The sequence below is a fragment of the Thunnus thynnus genome, chromosome 10 (genome assembly GCF_963924715.1).
Source record: "Thunnus thynnus chromosome 10, fThuThy2.1, whole genome shotgun sequence".
NCBI lineage: Eukaryota > Metazoa > Chordata > Actinopteri > Scombriformes > Scombridae > Thunnus > Thunnus thynnus.
In genome coordinates, this window is record NC_089526.1 from 4,848,544 (window position 1) to 4,872,309 (window position 23,766).

Sequence of the window (23,766 nt, forward strand, 5' to 3'; positions counted from 1 at the left end):
GCTCTGTTGTTGTCACACTGTAAGTAGTTTTTAATTTACTTTTTTAAACATGAAACTTGCATTTTACTGAATTGATTGAAATGATATAGTTATTGTAGGGCCTACCTGATATTTGTGAAAACAAACAAAAGCTGATTGCATTTTATATGATAAATGCCTTTATACACTGGCACATGCAGAGACAATATGCAGCATCAAATTATAATGTGTTTGACAAAACACAACGAAGTAGCAGCGAAAACTCTTCAGTAAAGCTAAAGTTTTTTAAATTGACATTAGTGTTGTTTTAAGCGTCCCATTTATCTAGTGCTGTTCCTTTACATGACAGTAATGTTAATGCAGTTTGATAGTTTGGATAGCTTGACTGCTTATGCATTCCCACTGTGTGTTGTTTGTCCACAATTACTGTAATTATCACCATACGTGTTAAAGTTCTGCTTCATCCTCACTCCGATTTTTACATGGAAGACTTTTTACATTTCCAGAGTGAGTGAAGGAATCAGGAGAGAGGAGACAGAAGTGAGGAAGAATTGCAGGATGTAGTGATGTTGAAAGAAAGAGAAACAGTTTACACCTGACACTGACATGCGTCTTGAGTGACTGCTTGTGATCAGATCTCACTTCTCTGCTCTATATGCAAATAAACACGTACATAATTTCTGTTTGCAAAGACCAAATGTGTTGTTGTTTTTAATTGGTGGGAGGACCGGGGGTCCAAAGCTGTGTTCCACTTGTTCAATAACAGGATGAACAAATATCCCGTCTATTGATCTGCTCTAGCGCTGCGTCTGAACATATATATATATCATCCAGCCTGCAGAGAATGTTGCCTTTGGCTGTGTGATGTTTATTAGGTGACAACAGCACACACACACACACACACACACACACACACACACACACACACACACACACCACAGAGCAGTGCATCACATGAACTCTTACTACAGATTCTGTGTTGTAATTAAGTATATGAAATATACTTACTACAGATTCTGTGTTGTAATTAAGTATATGAAATATATACAATAGAACATGTACAAATACATAACAGTAAAGCATACTTAGAGTAACAACATGTGTTGTAGTTGTAACTTGAATGTAGTTTGAAAGTGAGATTTTTAAATAAAAAAAAAGCTGAACAAATATATTTAAAATGTGATGTAGCTGCAGCCTGATACACAGTCAGATTCCACTTTATCATCATCAAGGAAATGTAAGTCTGGTAAATGATGAATTGATGGACAACACTGAATAAAACTTTATTGTGTTAACTTATTGACACTTTTCCCGCTCTGACACAGGCTCTTTTTTAAAGATAAATGTGCAGCGTCCGCACACACACTTACCACTGTGGTATGCAAAGGTAAGACTCAGGGAGCACTAGCAAGGAAGCTAAAAAAATAATCAACAATCAACAATAATCAACAATAATCAGAACCCGATTGATAGGAAGGGATGGGCAAGTGAACAGATGAGGGCTGCGTTCAACATCAGTTTGGGAGAAGTGTTTCCTAGTGCTCCCTACCACACGAAGAACCCTGAAATATTAACTGCACCTTCAGATATTGTAATCAACTTAACCTGCAGCATCTTGTAGCACAGTTACATTACTGCACACACACACCTGAGAAAGGCTTTTAAAAACATGTTACTTGAACTGAATTCATAGAAGAACAAACTGTAGACTGACTGAGATCTGACTAAAAGTCCTTTGGTCAGTCATGTAGAATAAGGAAGATGAACATGAGCACATGTTGTGATGCATGAATGAAACCTGACTTATCTTTTCACAAGTGTGATGACTGAACTTTGACCTCATGTGTTGATGACTCCTCTCCTCTGTCTCCTCTCACAGGGAGAAGATGATCTGCAGGATCCTTCTGCTCATCAGCCCGACCTCCTGTGTCTGTGGTTAGTTTAAACCTTCAGTTTGACATAAAGATGAACAACAGAATAAACCTTCAGCCTCACAAACATATTTTATGACTTCCATTTTAAAATATGTCAGTGAAAACATTAGAACTATTAAAGCTGGTAGATGACAGTTGGGAAGATCCTCTATCTTCAGTTATTGATTAGATTGTATTAATTATTGGCATCATGCATTACCTTTTTATACTCTTGTATCTTTAAACACTTAGCTGTATTTCTAAATATATATAGGTGGAGTTTAAGGGCTCAAATGTTAAAGTTCTTAGTTTGTGTGGTCCTCACTTTCCCTCTCTGTCTCCTCAACAGGAACATTTGTATTGAACATGACAGAGACCTCCTACCAGGCAGAGGAGAACCACAACATCACACTGGAATGGATGTTTACAACCAAAACTGACAGTTACTCCACCGTACTTATAATTAATTGTCAACTGTTAACTGATGTTAAACTCTTGGTCCTGTATTATCTATATGAGGGTGTTGAGGTCTCAGAGTTTCAGGATGGACAGTTTGCAGGACGAGTTCAGTGTGACAAAGACGCCCTCAGAGAAGGACGAATCAGACTTCATGTGTCCAGAATCAGGACTGATGACTCGGGTCTGTACCAGTGTGAAGTGAGAACAGATTATGGTTGGAACAGAGGAAAAGGCCGACTCAATGTCACTGGTAAGATGATTCAGTAAAACTCAGCAGAACTATGAAATATGTTCCAATTAATGTGTTGTGGTTATTTAGTTTTCTTTAGTGAAATGTTGTTTCTTCACATGAATGACACAGATGTGTTTGGTGTCTTTACAGCAGCGAGGGATTGGCCTGAACCTGAGACACCAAACACAGCGAGTCGGGAAAGGATCGGCCTCTACTGTGTACTGGGACTGACAGCAGCAGCTATATCTGTACTGGCTGTTTATTCATTCACTCTCTGCCTGTTAAACAAGATTTATACTCGGTCCAGTGGTGGATTTCAGAAAACGTAAAGTTTAGCAGATGGATCAGAGGAAACAGTTTGATTCAATTTTATACCAAAGACACAGAACATACTAGTTTCCCATTGGCTGTCAGGTAACCATAGCAACAACATTGATGCTTTGCGCACTTACAAACTGTAAAAACTAATTTCTCAACATTGATCTTTGTTATTTTATTGTAATATGCATTTATTTAAATGTTATTTATCCCATTGTTGTTGTTTTGTTACATATTTTATTTTTTGTTTGGACATTTTTTGTTGTTACAATACGCCCGCAAGAGGGGCATGTAAACATATGAAGCAGGAGAAGTAAGAAAAACTCTGTTTAGAAGTTTTTAAGTTCAAGAAGAGCAACATTGTTGCATTGTTGAAGATTTATATTTCTGTTTCAAGAAATATATTTTATGAAAGACTATATTTTTGATTCTCAAGATTTTATTTGGTCAAGTGGACTCATTCCCTCTCGGTTGTGTGCAGCCAGCGAGGTTTGTTTGTTCACATGTTGTGTTGCGTCACGCAGATGAATTTGCAGTCTGTGTGTGATGAGAATGTGTCTTCATTCTGTACAGATGTTTATTTGAACAGTTCGACGATGGCTCATAGCGATTTATGGTGGTGATGATGATGAGAAATAAAGCCATCTATAACTGAAGAACCGTGGTCCTGTGTATTTCCTGGAGAGAGTGATTGACACTGAGATTTACTGTTGCTGTTTTTAATCCTGTTTGTAAACCTTTGAACTGGAAACACTGGTATTAAGGATAAAGACCAGCAGAGGGAGCTCTTCACTGGAAGTCAGCTCATCTTGTTTAGAGATCCTCACCTGGCTGCAGGTTACAGCTGTGTGCTCATTTACACCTTTAGGCTCATTGAAACATAACAGATGTATCACAGAGATCTGCTGCTGTTATGTGTTTTATCTGTGATATTTGCTTACAATTTATGCTTCAGTGTGATCTGACTCACGATCTTGCAGATTATTTTTTTGAATATAAAATGTTGTGTATTATGTAATGCAACATATTAAAATAATAAATTCAGATGTACAAATTGAGGAATCCACTGTTGTTTTAAGTTTTTTCCAACTTTAAGAAATTAAAGTAAATTCTCTTTATCAATACTGCAACACTTAACGTTAATCACCAAACAGCAACAAAAAGGTGAGTTAACATTATGATTAAGTGTTAACTGACTTACAACTGGTCTACAGCTACAGCTAGTGAAAAATAACAACGGTGACATCGAGTGGTGAAACCGTCAACTACAGCACAGGGTAACATAACGGTACACTGTTTGAGATGAAATTGTGATGTAACACACACATAATGATAGCCCACACTGGCAAAAACTGTTATAAATTAGTAGCTGTTAATTAGAAAGTTATCTAACCCTGTATATTTGCTCGCCAACACTATAACGTCAATCTTTCAAGTTCAGTGCTAGTGCTATAACATAGTGTAATAAATTACTATGTTGACATTACTTTGTGCACTGTTTCAGGGATTTGGCCATGTCTGATCGTACACCAAGAAAAAAAAAACTTCACACATGAAGAAATAATCATCCTGCTCTCAAAATATGAACAAAACAAAGAATGTGAAAGAAGTGAGGAAGAAGTGGAGCGACCTTAAAATGCAGGCAGTTGAGGATTTCTACGACATGTCCCAACAGGAGGTGGACCAAAGCCAGATATGGGGCCATACTCTTCACTGGTTTTGGACACTGTTGGAGAGGACTCCCCCTCAGTAATTGGGATTTCATTTGGGATTGAAAGCGGCACAGCAGAAGAAGCTCCAGCGCCTGTTTCAGAAGCATCTCTCCCACCAGCAGCAACAGCAGCACCACCCTTCCTTCATGCTCCTGAACAACCCCACCCCCACCTGCAGAAGCATGTCTACCACCATCCCTCCAACCTCCAGAGCCCACCTTTACTGGACTGGATGCAGACAGTCAGACTACACAGTCCCCTCAGGATCGGTCCAGCAGCCACCCACCACCTGTTTTCATACAGATGCAAACTTCCTCCCATGTTATTATAGGGCTGTTATATTTACATTGCAAGACACGCTCTGCATAGCATTCAAGCACTAGGATTGGCCAGGCGTCCATGCTATGTACTATTTGTATGTTCAATACTGTATTATGTACAGCTTTGAGGTAGTTCATTGAGTATTTCCATTTTATTTGACAGTGAAACTCGCTTTTGTTTTTACATCACAACATTTATTTGACAGCATATTAGGATTTTACTTACAAACACAAATGATTAGTCAATAACATATGATTAATCTACCCAACAGTATGTAAAGTTATTATTATTATTTTATTTTGACACAGAGAATATTTTGTGGGTAATTATTTGCCAATGTGCCACTTTCTATCCAAAGCGTCACAAGGAAAAACATGTATTATTATAAGTCAGACATTAGCATTTTTTGAAATAAATACATAAAATTGACAAATAAAATCATAACATAACAGATAAACTGATCACAAGATCGCTTCCATATTTCAAAAGCAGTTAAGTTGGACTTCCAGCCTTGTTCAGGATAATAAATTTATGATACACCAGAGAGACTTTGTAGATTAGTGTCCAGAAATTATTCACAGCCAAGGAATGTCATCATACAGATCACAATGTTGGGACGAGGTGTGGTAATTCTCAGCCAGAGCACCATGACAAACTGAAGCAAAAGAGTTGTCAGTTCAAAGAGTATCCAGCTATACCTAAAGGAGTAGTTTGACTTTTTTTTTTTGGAACTATTCTTATTTGCTTTCTTGCCCAGAGTCAGATAAGAAGGGCCATATCACTCTCATAAAGATGTGAAGCTACAATCAGCAGCAGAAGATTAGCCTAGCTCAGCATGGAAAGACTGGAAACAGCTAGCTAAAGGTTTACATAAATGAGGTTTTGCTGGTTGCATGGCAACCTCATGGTGACAAGAAGACTCCAGTATGTCACCACTCCCAAAATGTTTCTTGAAGTACATTTTGCTGATAAAACTTTGCACTTTTACTTAAGTATAAGTTTGCATACAGAACTTTTACTTGTAATTGAGTAATTATATATTGTAGTTTTACTACTTTTGCTTAAAGATCCCCTCCAGACAATATGTACAAATACTCTGCTTGGGACAATAATGGGTGTCTGATATGGTTATTCCACAAAAAAAGTATAATTACCACTTTAAATTTTAAAAAAACAAACCATCTACTTCCCTCTCCCTCATTAAAAATCCAGAATATATGAATATGCATGTATATTTCATTTTGGAAGTTTAACTGTTGGACACAAAATGTCTCCTACTTCACTGAAAAGTCCATTCCTGTCTTTCCACATCACACTTGTAAGTTGAATATTGGACCAAGATTGGCTACCAAACTAATTGTCATGTCACAAATCACAATCGTAGGCCCACCCCTAAAACTTTCAGTGGACAAATGTGAAAACAGCCTTCAAGTGTCAAACTCTGGATATATGTACACCGATCTGCACAGTGAAGCTCAAACATCTAACTGTAAGACCAAGAAGAAAAACATATTTTTGAGTGGAGGCGGACTGTTCCCACCGCTTCAACTACAACATTTACTTGTGCCAGCTTGCACTTGTAGCTTATCATTAGATTAACAGTTGCCTGTTTGAGGGCAATGATTTGAAGAACTTCAGAGCTTCTGCATTAACATTGTTCGTGTCTACATGCTGCCATCTAGTGGTCATCAAGAGTCATCTATACAATGACTCAAACATTTGTGATTTGGAAATGTAAGATGATGTATTGTAAACAAATGTCCTAACCCAGAAATTTAAATTAGGATATACTTAAACAAAGCTTTGATACTGCAACTTACAATGCTCTTATCAAAGGGTTATTCAGGGAAAACAGTGGAATTACAATGTTACAAAGTTTTGGTAAAGTGAAATAGTCACTCATTTTACTCTCACAGATGAATTCATCATCTTGTGCTAGTTCTTAAATGACAAGCCTGTAAATTACTGTAAGTACTTTTGCTTCTGTAAAATGATAAAAGAGATCTGACAGTTGTATATCTGAGCTCAAAAAACGAGTAGGCTCAATAAAATTGTTAAGTGGTGAATAAAAGACTTGTAGATGTTATGAGAGAGGAAAGTAGACATACACGTGTCAAACCAACAACTTAACCACAGCATTGTATTCAAAAGTAAAATGACAAGAGAGGAGATATTAGGTGGGGAAGCTTTGACTGAGACTGTTAAACATTAAATACAAGGAAGGTGTCAAGAACGAGGAAACAGTGAAAGAACTCCAAGAGAAGAAACTCGGAAAGCACCAACAAAAAGAAGATTACAAAGTTGACCATTGAGCAAAAATATTATGAATGTTAAAAAATGAAAGGATGAAAAGATGAAACTTAAATATGACCCAGGATTAGGTCGTGACAACTATTCCTAAATTCATTACTTACTTACTTACTCCTTCAACTACTAGTTTTAAACTAGTGATGTCAGACTGCATCATTAAAACGTAGCTATAATGTCTTAGCAAGTAAAGAGTTTAGTAGGCTAATATGTGAATTGAATGCTAGGAAACATCTGTAGCCATCCAATCAGTATAAAATCGTATCATGAGCTGTAACATCACTTCCAAAAATAACAGTTTTAGGGGAGCAAAACAGTATATTAATTACAAATCCCCAGAATGAGAGGGACATATGCTAACGGTGTGCTAACCTAACAACAGATGTTACTTGACATTTGTAATTGGAGGTATACTGTGTCCTTTTTGTACAAAGTAGTTTAAAAAGTAATTTAAAAACTTCCCAGTTAATATAACCTAATTACTAAACAGCATTTCAATCAAGTGTCAGCTATGTCAACCGTAAACTTCTTTTATGCTTCATTGTAAGCTAACGTTAGTTTTTGTTAGTTATCTACATGACAGTTACATCTGGCAGTTATTGGATGTAAGTATTCAGCACCTCTGTGTCTTGTAACCTATTTTAATTTAGTCATGTGTAAATCCCCATTTAGTAATCAAATTATAACTTAGGCTAAGTTTGAACTTACTGGTGCAAAATACTACAACTACTGCAATTTATTTACTTTTATTGTAAAGCATGTTGTGATATCTACTGTAGAAACGTGTGACAACTTTTACTTAAAGGAAAGCATTTGACATTTTGGAAAATACACTTATTCACTTTGTTGCTGAGAGTGAGATGACAAGATTGTCTGTACTGTAAATATGAAGTTACAGCCAGCAGCCCTTTAGCTTAGCTTAGCATAACAACTGAAAGCAGGGGGAAACAGCTAGCCTGGCGCTGATGGAAGGTAAATCTGCCTAACAGCACCTATAAAGCTGACTAACATTATTATATCTTGATGCGTTATCTGTCCAATAAAGCAAAATGTAAAAAGTTAATCCACAAATATGGTAGCATTGTTCTCATTTAACTCTAAAAAAGTGTTCCCAAAATGTTGTTCCTTAAAAGGCTTCTGTTAGCATGAGATTAGAGTAAAAGAAACCCAAAAACTTTGAGAAGGGAATCACACTTGTGCAGAGGAGTTAAAAAGTGTCTCATTCTTATGGTGCAACTCAACTAAAAACCACTAGATGTCAGCCCTTCTCTTTATGTCTTCACTAAGTTTTAATTGAATGACTGACGAGCACATGCTCCACTTCTCCTTCTCTCTCTCTCTCTCTCTCTCTCTCTATGTGACTCTCTACCACCCCCCTCCAATCTCTCTCAGCCAAAATAATAAAATGCTGACATCTCAAAATGCCGTCTGTATGCCTGTCTCAGCGCAGCAGAGCTGAGAGCTGAAGCCTGACAGAGAGAGAGAGAGAGAGAGAGAGAGAGAGAGAGAGAGAGAGAGAGAGAGAGGAGGGGGGGTGTTGGGAGGTGGAGTGGGGGGTGGGGGTACAACTCTCTCCGGTCTCTAACTGTAGGCTCTGCCTTGCCGAGGGGCTTCAGCACTGCGCTTCTGTGAAGGTAGGTGTGAGGCTGCTTCCTTCTTTCTCTGTCGCTGTGTGTGTGTTTTGGGGGGATCTCGCCAGCACGCCGGGGTTGACCAACACTTTAATCTTTCTCTCTGGCTTGCCTGTTTGGGGGGCTTCATTTCTTCAAGCCAGAGCTTCTTGTGAGATTCTGGGTTTGTGGAATAGGACAAAGTTGCAGCATGAATGTGGGACATATGAGTTAATTGCTGTCCAAAACTCAAGTCTTTCTGTGCAGAAGTTTGGTGACTTGATAGTGAACTTTTCAGGCTGAAAAGTTCACTATCACAGGAAACAGTTCAGGCAGCTTCTGCAAAGGGCCAGCCAAAAGAACGAAATACTGTCACTCAAATGAAGCTATCAGTATGGTATGTGGAGGGGTTAAGCTTTCAAATAGCTGTCCATCGTTGTGCAGTTAATTCGTCACAGAGGATTTGGAGATGTTGTCTCAGTGGGCTGTAGAGTTTAGAGACCGGGAGGGTTAAGTTTGCCCTCTGCCTGTACATCCCCTCCAGCTAAGACCCATTAGTGCCTGACATTTGTATATCTGAATTGATCAAATTGTCTTTTTGTGGTACAAAAATAAGGTGGGTGGCCTTGTGACAATGTGACAAATATGTCTCTGTGTCTTAAAAAACATTTCCACGTATTGCCTCTTTTGAATATTTGCATCAGGGGCTTGCAGGAGATGCAAACTGGCGCTGTCTTTTGTTAAAATATTATGAAATTAGTGAAACTAGTGCCACACAGGAAGTGATGCGTTTGTTTATAATGATCACAACAATCTTTTCATCATGTTTGTTGATCGTCTAACATCATGAAAACTATAAAACTGTGAGTTCTGACCTTCTTTCCAGAATTTATATCTTTAACTTCTCAACATTGATCTTTGTTGTTTTATTGTAATGTGTAATTGAAACTGAGATTTACTGTTGCTGTTTTTAATCCTGTCTGTTACAGTGAGCTCTTATTTACTGTCTGTTATTGATTATCAGTCTTTCACATGTATGTTTGAGAGAAAACCTTTGAACTGGACACACTGGTATTAAGGATAAAGACCAGCAGAGGGAGCTCTTCACTGGAAGTCAGCTCATCTTGTTTAGAGATCCTCACCTGGCTGCAGGTTACAGCTGTGTGCTCATTTACACCTTTAGGCTCATTGAAACATAACAGATGTATCACAGAGATCTGCTACTGTTATGTGTTTTGTACTGTACTGTGATATTTGCTTAGAACTTTTTTGAGGATTTTTTTATTTGCTGACTGAGATTTTTTTGAAATAATTTAATTGTCTCTCTCTCTCTCTCTCTCTCTCTCTCTCTCTCTATCTCTCTCTCTCTCTCTCTCTCTCTCTCTCTCTCTCTATATATATATATATATATATATATAACAATGTATCTTCTTTTCTTATAACATCTATTTGTGTGTTTCTGTTTTGTGTGAAGATCATAAAACAAAATGTTGTGGCCCTTTCTTGCCAATAAAGATTCACACAGTCTGGTTCAGAGCAGTGCCTCACATGAACTCTTACTACAGATTCTGTGTTGTAATTAAGTATATGAAATATATACAATAGAACATGTACAAATACATAACAGTAAAGCATACTTAGAGTAACAACATGCAAAAAATTATATGTGATTAGTTGTAACTTGGTTAAAACATACAGAGGTGCTAGTAGAGAACACAAGTTTGTAGAGTGTTTGGTTCATTTCAGACTTGTTTGAGGTTTGAACATCACAACTCATTGTTCACTGGGTTGGATTACCTATCAGGATGGACACACAAAAGAGTCAAACTTTCTCTCATAAAAATAGGGATTTATTTACAATATGTACACATTATAAACTGTACATGAGGAAAGGCAATGCATTGTTAAATTAGATTTTGGAAACGTCACACCCTAAATAGATGAGAAATATTATTTGACAAGAGCTTGGAACTCCTAATTAGCACAATAAGTCCTCATTAAGGATGACTGTCAGATGGTTGTGTGATGTGACCTTTGCATTTGAACCATCCTCTACACTAGGAGCAGTGGGCAGCCGCAGTGCCGCGCTCAGGAACCAACTCCAGTTGTTTTGCCAGCACCAGTGGTCAGGGGAACTGACAGGAGCACACCTGGTAGCACCTGAGCCGCGCAGCTCAGGCGTAACTGCAGCTGTGCATCATCTAGAGATTTGGTGTGTTGCCTATTTCTTCCCGTGTGAGGCTTTTCTCAGCAAAAATAGACAGTGACAATGATCTGTTGACAGTCATATTCATATCATACCATCAACATTACATCTTTTAATATAGTTTCAATGTCTATATCTGTAGAATAGGGCAATGTCACAGACATTAAAAAATATTTATGGGTAAGCCCTTTTTTGTTGTTTGTTTTTCCATTGAGCACAAACTTCTGAACCTTTTTCTGTCTAAATTACATAGAAATGAAATTTACAATAACATGAAATGAAACATTCTATTATTGATGGCCATTATCAAAGACAAACTCAATACTCAATGTAGAAACATAGGGCTGCCAGTAGCAGCACTGTCTGTGTGGACAACACATGCTTGCAGGCCGCAGCAGTTCAGCGAGGGAGCCGTCACGCAAAGGTGGAGGTAGGCGGTGTGGCCTGGGTGTAACATAGCCTACATGTCTTTGATAGTGGGAGGAAACCAGAGCACCCAGCAGAAACCCAGAGAAGATTCTAGCTGCAGTCAGAAAGAAGTAAAATACTTATCTGGTCCTTCTATACTTAATCAATGAACTTAATGTTTATCATGAATAGTCCAACTAGACTCCCTGGTGTCCATCATACACAACTTAAATAATTACCATGTGTTCATACTCTTTAACATACATATAATTATCTCAATGTTCATCCCCTTTATACGTACATACTCTATGTGAGGAAGTTCTAGTTTCCCTGCTATGACTATGTGCTGGATTTGTTCACACAGAACCTGCTGCAGGTGATCGATCAGAATCACGCAGATGTCTTGAATTTGTATGGACTTACTGTCACCATCACAACCACAATCCTTGTACAACAGTCTGATGCCTCAGTGGTTCTGTGTAAATGAACATAATAAATCAGAACAAACATGTCAGATATCCGTATGAAAACATAACAGGCTGACGTAGAAATGGTAAACTATATTACTTTCTGAATGTATAAATTTCCACTATACAAGATAATACAGCTGACAAACAGCTGATAAATAATGTGACCATGTATTAAACAGGCATATCTGAGGCTGAAGCAGCATATTCCCTCTAACAGTGGGTTAATGTCACTCAGCAGTGCAACAGCGCCATCTATTGGCCAGTAGTACACATGCATGACATCAATACGGGGTTTGAACGAGCTGTTTAACTGACGGGTTGTGGACGCCCGTTAATTAACGAGCGGACCTACAAGTGTCCGTTCAGTCCGCTATTCTATCGGTAATATAGTAAATATTACACAACACAAGCCAAACATAAAGTCCTAACTGTATGCTTGAGACATGATGCCTATTAACATCTAGCAACTGTGGGTAACAGTAGCTGTTAATATGAGGCTACCCAGTCGGCAGAATACATGAATATGAGCCCTTTAGATCAGCAAACAGAAACGATTCACTAACGAACAGCAACTATAACAACATTCTCAAATACTTCACTCACTTGCGCTACACGCACTTGACACCAGATGACAGTTAATACAAAGCAAAGTCCTTAATCCAACAGAGCGTCTGATGCGTGGCAGATTTCAGACTATCGTCTTGAGGAAAAACTGTGGGTCATCCTAGCTCAGTTCTGATGAGCCCCAAAGTCCATGTCATGTGAGGCAGAGTTCAGTTGGGGGAAGAGAGAGAGAGAGGGGAGTGCATGAAGCATCAAGGTTGTTGCTATGGTTACCTGCCAGCCAATGGGAAACTTGTGTGTTCTGTGTCTTTGGTATAAAATTGAATCAAACTGTTCCCTCTGATCCATCTGCTAAACTGTTAGTTTTCTAAAATCCACCACTGGACCGAGTATAAATCTTGTTTAACAGGCAGAGAGTGAATGAATAAACAGCCAGTACAGATATAGCTGCTGCTGTCAGTCCCAGTACACAGTAGAGGCCGATCCTTTCCCGACTCGCTGTGTTTGGTGTCTCAGGTTCAGGCCAATCCCTCGCTGCTGTAAAGACACCAAACACATCTGTGTCATTCATGTGAAGAAACAACATTTCACCAAAGAAAACTAAATAACCACAACACATTAAGTTGGAACATATTTCATAGTTCTGCTGAGTTTTACTGAATCATCTTACCAGTGACATTGAGTCGGCCTTTTCCTCTGTTCCAACCATAATCTGTTTTCACTCCACACACGTACAGACCCGAGTCATCAATCCTGAGTCTGGACACATGAAGTCTGATTCGTCCTTCTCTGAGGGCGTCTTTGTCACACTGAACTCGTCCTGCAAACTGTCCATCCTGAAACTCTGAGTCCTCAACACCCTTATATAGATAATACAGGACCAAGGGTTTAACATCAGTTAACAGTTGACAAATAATTATAAGTACGGTGGAGGAACTGTCAGTTTTGGTTGTAAACATCCATTCCAGTGTGATGTTGTGGTTCTCCTCTGCCTGGTAGGAGGTCTCTGTCACGTTCAATACAAATGTTCCTGTTGAGGAGACAGAGAGGGAAAGTGAGGACCAGACAAACTAAGAACTTTAACATTTGAGCTCTTAAACATTTATTCTGTTGTTCATCTTTATGTCAAACTGAAGGTTTAAACTAACCACAGACACAGGAGGTCAGGCTGATGAGCAGAAGGATCCTGCAGATTATCTTCTCCCTGTGAGAGGAGACAGAGGAGAGGAGTCATCAACACATGAGGTCAAAGTTCAGTCATCACACTTGTGAAAAGATAAGTCAGGTTTCATTCATGCATCACAACATGTGCTCATGTTCATCTTCCTTATTCTACATGACTGAGCAAAGGACTTTTAGTCAGATCTCAGTCAGTCTACAGTTTGTTCTTCTATGAATTCAGTTCAAGTAACATGTTTTTAAAAGCCTTTCTCAGGTGTCTGTGTGCAGTAATGTAACTGTGCTACAAGATGCTGCAGGTTAAGTTGATTACAATATCTGAAGGTGCAGTTAATATTTCAGGGTTCTTCGTGTGGTAGGGAGCACTAGGAAACACTTCCCCCAAACGGATCTTGAACGCAGCCCTTGTCTGTTCACTTGCCCATCCCTTCCTATCAATCAGGTTCTGATTATTGTTGATTGTTGATTATTGTTTTAGCTTCCTTGCTAGTGCTCCCTGAGTCTTACCTTTGCATACCACAGTGGTAAGTAGGGCCTGGACAACTATTGATTATATTGTGTATGAACAGGGCTGTACAGAGACCTTTAGAGGGGCAGGTGCTCAAACACCAAACCACCAACATAATTTACAGCATGATCTGCTGAATTATAGCAACACATATTCAAACACAATGTAACATGAAATCTTACAACAAACCAAATCAAACTACATCATTGTTCCCCACCTGATGAAATCAGAGGGGAGACTATGATTTGCTCTGTGGTGTGTGTGTGTGTGTGTGTGTGTGTGTGTGTGTGTGTGTGTGTGTGTGATTGTGTGTGTGTGTGTGAGAGAGTGTGTGATTGTGTGTGTGTGTGTGTGTGTGTGTGTGTGTGTGTGTGTGTGTGTGTGTGTGTGTGTGTGTGCTGTTGTCACCTAATAAACATCAGACAGCCAAAGGCAACATTCTCTGCAGGCTGGATGATATATATATATATATATGTTCAGACGCAGCGCTAGAGCAGATCAATAGACGGGATATTTGTTCATCTTGTTATTGAACAAGTGGAACACAGCTTTGGACCCCCGGGACCTCCTCTTACTCACACAAATTCCACTTGTGGGCGTTATGCTTAAAGTAAAAAGCGCCTGATTGCTGAATGTTGTTAAAGCTGCGTAGCAGCCCTGCGAACGATACAGCGTTGACATGTATGAAACCCCAAACTATAAGCCTGACACGTATCCCAATATGCAATATAAATATATCAAATATAATATCTCATTCACGATGAGAATACATTCAAAATCTGAACGAACACTATAGAAGTTTAATACCGTGGTAGAGATGCATATAGTGAATAAACACGGCTCACATGAGAGAAAGAGCAGCGATGATTCACTGCAGAGTGTACTTTATACACCAAATCTCTCAATATTAACGCTCATCGTTGAGTTGAGACATGAAAACATCCCCCTTTGGAAAAAGTAAAATCAAACGTGCCTTACCCGAGAGTTTTTCCTCACGTTTCTGTGCAAATAATCCAACACTTTTTTAAAATCCAGGAATTGACGGGATTACTCCATGAAACATCACCGTGTTGGGATATTCTCTACTCTACTCTTGTATATTCGGTAAAGTACCGGTGTGAACCTCCTGAATGACAGCTGTGGTACTATAATGCAGTCTGCGAAGACCCGCCCCTACTCTGCTTCCGATTGGCTCTGACTCTGATATTCTTACCACATGACTCACATGTGTAGAGGGGAACAGGATAACATGAGCCAATTTTTAAATTTGATGAGTTTACTGCGAAATAAAAGTGTATTTGTTTCAAATAATAGTTAATATATATACCTCAGGTTGTTGTGTATCCATGGAAATGAAAACAAGTTATCTAATTATTATGATTTTAGAACAATCACCCATCAAAAAAGTTAGTCCAATAACACAATTTACTCCAAGGTAGGGGTAAAATGAGCGCTCTAGTGGTAATTAGTGTTACCATTAAATAATGATATAAAAATGACACAAAATCAAACAATTTTGAGATAATCTTGAACTTTATTAGTGCCATCAATTTAACAAAGGCAAAAAGTCATAGTTTTAAGTAAATGTTTGTGTCCTGCTGTTCAAAATGTTACCTAAACATTTTCAGTAAAGATTAAACTGTGATCTTTGTGTGTTACTACAGATACAGAAAGAATGTGTGTGTAAATGTGCTTTTGTGTCTACAGACAGGTGACAAATTAAAGGAAAAACTGCTCCAGGTCTGAATGCTTGACCCCTACAGTGAGGGGGTCTGGTGGCTCTGTTATGCTGTGGGGGGCATTTTGCTGGCATGGTTTGGGTCCACTTGACCCCTTAGAGGGAAGAATCACTGCTAATCAATACAAAGATGTTGTGAGTGATCACCTTTATCCTATGATGAAACATTTCTATCCTGATGGGAGTGGTCTCTTCCAGGATGTCCCAATCCATAGGACATGAGAGGTTACTGAATGGTCTGATGAGTATGAAGATGATGTGAATCATATGCTATGACCTTCACAGTCACCAGATCTCAAACCAATTGAAACCTATGAGAGATTTTGGACTGAGGTGTTAGACAGCGCTCTCCACCACCATCATCAAAACACCACATGAGGGAATATCTTTTTGAAGAATAGTGTTCATCGCTCCAGAAGAGTTTCAGAGACTTGTAGAATCAATGCCAAGGTGTATTGAAGCTGTTCTGGTGACACATGGTGGCCCAACACCTTACTAAAACACTTTATGTTGGTTTTTCCTTTAATCTGTCACCCGTCTGTATGTACAGCATGTTTGTGTTTGGCTTAAACTTAACATTAGTCAACAATTAGGTATTTATTCATCAACATTGTAACACTTGTCGACGCATGGTGTCTTGTATCGCAAGATAGTCAGTTATAACTCTCAAATTAAGCCTTACCTGGTATTATGCAATTAAATTGTTCTCTCTGAGTTTAGACTCTAAATAGACAGTGACTTTTGTTAATTTTATTATGTTTGTATGTTTTTTGTGTCTTTCTAAGCTGGTGAATGGAGGAGAGTGTAAGTGAGAGAATGAGACAGAGACAGAAGCTGCGGATGTGGTCATGTTGAAATATAAAGGTAAAGTGTGTGTTTACCTTTTTATCATCTACAGGATGATAGGGGCAATCCGGGGGAACCATATAATACACTAGACACACCAAGACACATGAGTGGTTCATGTGTTTATTGTGTGAGTGTGTTTAAGTTGTTGTCACTGCATGGTGAGTATACAGCAACACCTCTAAGCTCTCCTCAGTGTAGCCTGACATCCCATTTACCAGCCTCAGACCATCAGGGTTTAGACTGGTTTGTCTTTCTTTTGAATACTGAAGTCAATTTTAATTTAATAACATCTAATGGTAAAATATTTTGTTAATACTTTACAGTCACCTCTTATCTCTATATTGTCTGTTTCTTTAACCACTAATTTTCTTTTCAGACACATTTACCAGTTGTTTTATTTGATTTAATACTGTAGTTGTTGGGGGTAGGTGGACGGAGTTCCCAGCATGTGAGACATTGTGTTTACGGACATAAGTTTAGGTAAATTCTGCTCTAAATCACCACAGATGTTATCTGGTACACAGTGATTAGTGTTACTGTTCTCCACACTAACTCTATGATGTTTCTAGTAGTTAACAGTTTGCTGTTATGGAATAAAGTATCTAACACCATGAGTGAAGTTGTGTGCGCGGTTAGCTACTTCACCCGAGACGTCCTCTTAGCCACATAAATTCCTTTTCTAGGCGTTCCAGTATAGTGCTTAAAATAAGAAACGCCTGATTGCCGCATGTTGACACTGCCAGGGAACAACCCTGCGAACGATACAACGTTTATATATATGAAGTTCTAAACTGTAAGCCTGACACGTATCCCAAAATACATTATAAATATATCAAATATAATGACTCATTCACGAAGAGAATACATTCAAAATCTGAACGAACACTATAGAAGTTTAATACCGTGATAGAGATGCATATAGTGAACAAACACGGCTCACATGAGACAATGAGCAATGATGATACACTGCAGAGTGTACTTTATACACCAAATCTCTCAATATTAACGCTCATCGTTGAGTTGAGACATGAAAACTTTGGAAAAAGTAAATTAAACGTGCCTTACCCGAGAGTTTTCACTCATGTTTCTGTGCAAATAATCCAAAACTTCATTAAAATCCAGGAATTGACGGGATTACTCCATGAAACATAACCGTGTTGGGATATTCTCTACTCTACTCTTGTATATTCGGTAGAGTACCGGTGTGAACCTCCTGAAAGACAGTTGTGGTACTATAATGCAGTCTGCGAAGACCCGCCCCTACTCTGCTTCTGATTGGCTCTGACTCTGATATTCTTACCACATGACTCACATGTGTGGAGGAAAACAGGATAACATGAGACGCTTTTTAAATTTGATGAGTTTACTGCGAAATAAAAGTGTATTTGTTTCAAATAATAGTTAATATATATACCTCAGGTTGTTGTGTATCCATGGAAATGAAAACAAGTTATCTAATTATTATGGTTTTAGAACAATCACCCATCAAAAAAAGTTAGTCCTATAACACAATTTACTCCAAGGTAGGGTTAAAATGAGCGCTCTAATGGTAATTAGTGCCACCATTAAATACTGATATAAAAATGACACAAAATCAAACAATTTTGAGATAATCTTGAACTTTATTAGTGCCATCAATTTAACAAAGGCAAAAGTCATAGTTTTAAGTAAATGTTTGTGTCCTGTTGTTCAAAATGTTACCTAAACATTTTCAGTAAAGATTAAACTGTGATCTTTGTGTGTTACTACAGATACAGAAAGAATGTGTGTGTAAAGGTGCTTTTGTGTCCACAGACAGGTGACAAATTAAAGGAAAAACTGGTCCAGGTCTGAATGCTTGACCACTACAGTGAGGGGGTCTGGTGGCTCTGTTATGCTCTGGGGGGCATTTTGCCCGCATGGTTTGGGTCCACTTGACCCCTTAGAGGGAAGAATCACTGCTAATCAATACAAAGATGTTGTGAGTGATCACCTTTATCCTATGATGAAACATTTCTATCCTGATGGGAGTGGTCTCTTCCAGGATGTTCTGGTGTGTCAGCTGTTCTGGTGACACATGGTGGCCCAACACCTTACTAAAACACTTTATGTTGGCTTCTCCTTTAATTTGTCACCCGTCTGTATGTACAGCATGTTTGTGTGTGGCTTAAACATAACATTAGATAACAATTAGGTATTTATTCATCAACATTGTAACACTTGTAACAGTGATCAAACATTAACAAGAACAGTGTGTCTAGTCTCTAGAATATCAGAAAATAATTTTTGGGGGTAAATTGAACCATTGACTCAACTTGCTCCAACATCACTGGCACGTTTTACCCCACAACCTCCATTTTGACAAAACTGTTTCACACAGTGGCTCAGATCCACAATTATACTAAGTTTATGACCTTGTTTTGTAGCTTACACTGACTTAAATCAACATGTAATAATGTCCAAAACTTAATTAAGATACAAGACTGATAACTTTAGTAACATGATGAATTCACTTGACATGACAAAAATCTGTTTTTTCATGTGCTGGAGTCCAAGATGGATTGAGTGATGTGAACTATACTTTCTTTATTTGTGGTCACATTATTACTTTTGTTTATGGTTATCTAGATAAAGGGGGTGTCTCATTTTACCCACTGGCTCGATTTATCCCGTTCTCCCCTACTTATTAAGTCATGCTGCGAGCTGTGTGCATCATATTTTTTATTTAACAAACTGTATATTTACGCAGAAAAATGGATCACTCCATATTATATTGTATTACAAGATAGTCAGTCATTACTCTTAAATTAAGCCTTACCTGGTATTATGCGATTAAATTGTTCTCTCTGAGTTTAGACTCTAAATAGACAGTGACTTTTGTTAATTCTGTGTGTTTGTATGTTTTTTTGTGTCTTTCTAAGCTGGTGAATGGAGGAGAGTGTAAGTGAGAGAATGAGACAGAGACAGAAGCTGCGGATGTGGTCATGTTGAAATATAAAGGTAAAGTGTGTGTTTACCTTTTTATCATCTACAGGATTATAGGGGCAATCCGGGGGAACCATGTAATAAAGAGAGTGTTCCCAAGTTACCAGAGGGTTACATAGACTCAGACTCCTTCAGGAAGTGGTTCTCTCTATTCATTCCCTTAACTCTCATCTAATTTTCATTTTTTCTTACGTCCAACATTGCCTGTAAAAAGTCCAAACCATCTAATGCATTTCCAACACTCACCAGCTTCTACTATTTATTCTCTTCCCTGTTTTCCTTACGTTCAGGGAGTCATTGGATCCTGTTTTCTAAATATATTCATAACAGCTCAGAGAAATATTGCTGCCTTGACTAGCATAATCCATAAATGTGATCAGGACATGTATCACATTTAATGATAAAGTCACTTTATAATGCAGCAAATTATTGTTTAATAGGAGCCGTTTTCACTTTATAATTACTGCACTTTTTGACAGCACTATTGACACTTTTGACAGCAAGTGGCAGTAAAGAGGCAAAAGAAAATCCTATGATTTCCCCCCAAACACACATGATTTCTTCACACTAAAATGTAGACTGGTCAACATGGAACAATATCAAACAGGTCCACCACAAATACTTTTCCCAAACTGATATAACACATTAATTATGTCTCTAGTCTTTACTTGCATGTACACAGTCCTTTCTATTGCTCTGACTGTGTGTTGTAGAGCTCTGGTCAGGGTGGACAGAGAGCAGTTGCTGGCTGAAAACAGCAAGATCCTGCAGCAACAGCCAGGACCCAAACAGCAAGGTCCCCAGTCACCTCCTGAACCTCACATGGAGGTTCTCTCCCTCCCCAGCCACAGAGGACTGTCCCCCATGGCTGCTCCTACCACCAACTCCCCTCCATCATCTGTCTCTCAGCTCCCTCTTCACCCTCCCACAGTCAGGGATTTTACCTTAAATGTCTGTAATGAAACAGATAGTTGACAACATACAGTATTTCTAATTCATCTATTTAAAAAACAGCTTTGGACCCCCGGTCCTCTCGCCGATTAAAAACAACACATTTGGTCTTTGCAAACAGAAATTATGTAGTCTTGTTTGGTCTTGTTTGTCTTTCTTTCGGATACTGTAATCAATTTTAATTCATCAAAATCTAGTAGTAAAAGATTTTCATTAATACTTATTAATACCGTCACCATATTATCTGTTTCTTTAACAACTAATTTTCTTTTCAGTCACATTTACCAGTTGTTTTATTTGATTTAATACTGTAGTTGTTGGGGGTAGGTGGACGGAGTTCCCAGCATGTGAGACATTGTGTTTACGGACATAAGTTTAGGTAAATTGTGTTCTAAATCACCACAGATGTTATCTGGTACACAGTGATTAGTGTTACTGTTCTCCACACTAACTCTACGATGTTTCTAGTAGTTAACAGTTTGCTGTTATGGAATAAAGCATCTTACACCATGAGTGAAGTTGTGTGCGCCGTTAATAACTCCCTCTAGACTACACCACCAGTGTCATAAAATGCATAACAGTGTGCAGGACTCTCAAAAAGAGGAAGGTAACATACCGATGCACAAGTGTGCATACACGACAAACATATGTGTCAATGATGAACCAGTATCATTGAGGCCAAAGTTTCATTTCTCTATGAGAAATTCTTAAAGTACATAAATAAAGAAAGAAGCTCCCTGCCTGTGAAAAGTCCGAACCATCTAATGCGTTTCCAACACTCACCAGCTTCTACTATTTATTCTCTTCCCTGTTTTCCTTACGTTCAGGGAGTCATTGGATCCTGTTTTCTAAATATATTCATAACTGCTCAGAGAAATATTGCTGCCTTGACCAGCATAATCCATAAATGTGATCAGGACATGTATCATAACAGATGTATCACAGAGATCTGCTACTGTTATGTGTTTTATCTGTGATATTTGCTTAGAACTTTTTTTGAGGATTTTTTTATTTGAGATTTTTTTGAAATAATTTATTTTTGCTCACCTTATATTATTTCTCTCTCTCTCTCTCTCTCTCTCTCTCTCTCTCTCTCTCTCTCTCTCTCTCTATATATATATATATATATATATATATATATATATATATTACAATGTATTTTCTTTTCTTGTAACATCTATTTGTGTGTTTCTGTTTTGTGTGAAGATCATAAAACAAAATGTTGTGGCCCTTTCTTGCCAATAAAGATTCAGACAGTCTGGTTCAGAGCAGTGCCTCACATGAACTCTTACTACAGATTCTGTGTAGTAATTAAGTATATGAAATATATACAATAGAACATGTACAAATACATAACAGTAAAGCATACTTAGAGTAACAGCATGAAAAAAATGATATGTGATTAGTTGTAACTTGGTTAAAACATACAGAGGTGCTAGTAGAGAACACAAGTTTGTAGAGTGTTTGGTTCATTTCAGACTTGTTTGAGGTTTGAACATCACAACTCATTGTTCACTGGGTTGGATTACCTATCAGGATGGACACACACAAGAGTCAAACTGTCTCTCATAAAAATAGGGATTTATTTACAATATGTACACATTATAAACTGTACATGAGGAAAGGCAATGCATTGTTAAATTAGATTTTGGAAACCTTACACCCTAAATAGATGAGAAATATTATTTGACAAGAGCTTGGAACTCCTAATTAGCACAATGAGTCCTCATTAGGGATGACTGTCAGATGGTTGTGTGATGTGACCTTTGCATTTGACCCATCCTCTACACTAGGAGCAGTGGGCAGCCACAGTGCCGCGCTCAGGAACCAACTCCAGTTGTTTTGCCAGCACCAGTGGTCAGGTGAACTGACAGGTGCACACCTGGTAGCACCTGAGCCACGCAGCTCAGGCGTAGCTGCAGCTGTGCATCATCTAGAGATTTGGTGAGTTGCCTATTTTTTCCTGTGTGAGGCATCAACATTACATCTTTTAATATAGTTTCAATGTCTATATCTGTAGAATAGGGCAATGTCACAGACATGAAAATAATATATATGGGTAAGCCCTTTTTTGTTGTTTGTTTTTCCATTGAGCACAAACTTCTGAACCTTTTTCTGTCTAAACTACATAGAAATGAAATTTACAATAACATGAAATGAAACATTCTATTATTGATGGCCATTATCAAAGGCAAACTCAATACTCAATGTAGAAACATAGGGCTGCCAGCAGCAGCGCTGTCTGTGTGGACAACACATGCTTGCAGGCCGCAGCAGTTCAGCGAGGGAGCCGTCACGCAAAGGTGGAGGTAGGCTGTGTGGCCTGGGCGTAACATAGTCTACATGTCTTTGATAGTGGGAGGAAACCAGAGCACCCAGCAGAAACCCAGAGAAGATTCTAGCTGCAGTCAGAAAGAAGTAAAATACTTATCTGGTCCTTCTATACTTAATCAATGAACTTAATGTTTATCATGAATAGTCCAACTAGACTCCCTGGTGTCCATCATACACAACTTAAATAATTACCATGTGTTCATACTCTTTAACATACATATAATTATCTCAATGTTCATCCCCTTTATACATACATACTCTATGTGAGGAAGTTCTAGTTTCCCTGCTATGACTATATGCTGGATTTGTTCACACAGAACCTGCTGCAGGTGATCGATCAGAATCACGCAGATGTCTTGAATTTGTATGGACTTACTGTCACCATCACAACCACAATCCTTGTACAACAGTCTGATGCCTCAGTGGTTCTGTGTAAATGAACATAATAAATCAGAACAAACATGTCAGATATCCGTATGAAAACATAACAGGCTGACGTAGAAATGGTAAACTATATTACTTTCTGAATGTATAAATTTCCACTATACAAGATAATACAGCTGACCAACAGCTGATAAATAATGTGACCATGTATTAAACAGGCATATCTGAGGCTGAAGCAGCATATTCCCTCTAACAGTGGGTTAATGTCACTCAGCAGTGCAACAGCGCCATCTATTGGCCAGTAGTAGACATGCATGACATCAATGCAGGGCTTGAACGAGCTGTTTAACTGACGGGTTG

At 38.4% G+C, this 23,766-nt stretch overlaps 1 protein-coding gene across 2 annotated transcripts in view; it reads right to left on the reverse strand.

The window, feature by feature from the left end:
• LOC137190859 (programmed cell death 1 ligand 1-like) overlaps window positions 1–23,766 on the reverse strand; it is a 63,821-nt gene that overhangs the window by 30,313 nt on the left and 9,742 nt on the right. The window contains exon 4 of one of the 2 annotated variants that reach the window (XR_010930309.1): window positions 22,119–22,884. The exons of the other annotated variant lie outside the window; for it this stretch is intronic. The gene's annotated coding sequence lies outside the window, so the exon portion shown is untranslated. Of the gene's footprint in view, window positions 1–22,118; window positions 22,885–23,766 lie in introns of those variants that run through there. 2 annotated transcript variants of the gene reach the window in all.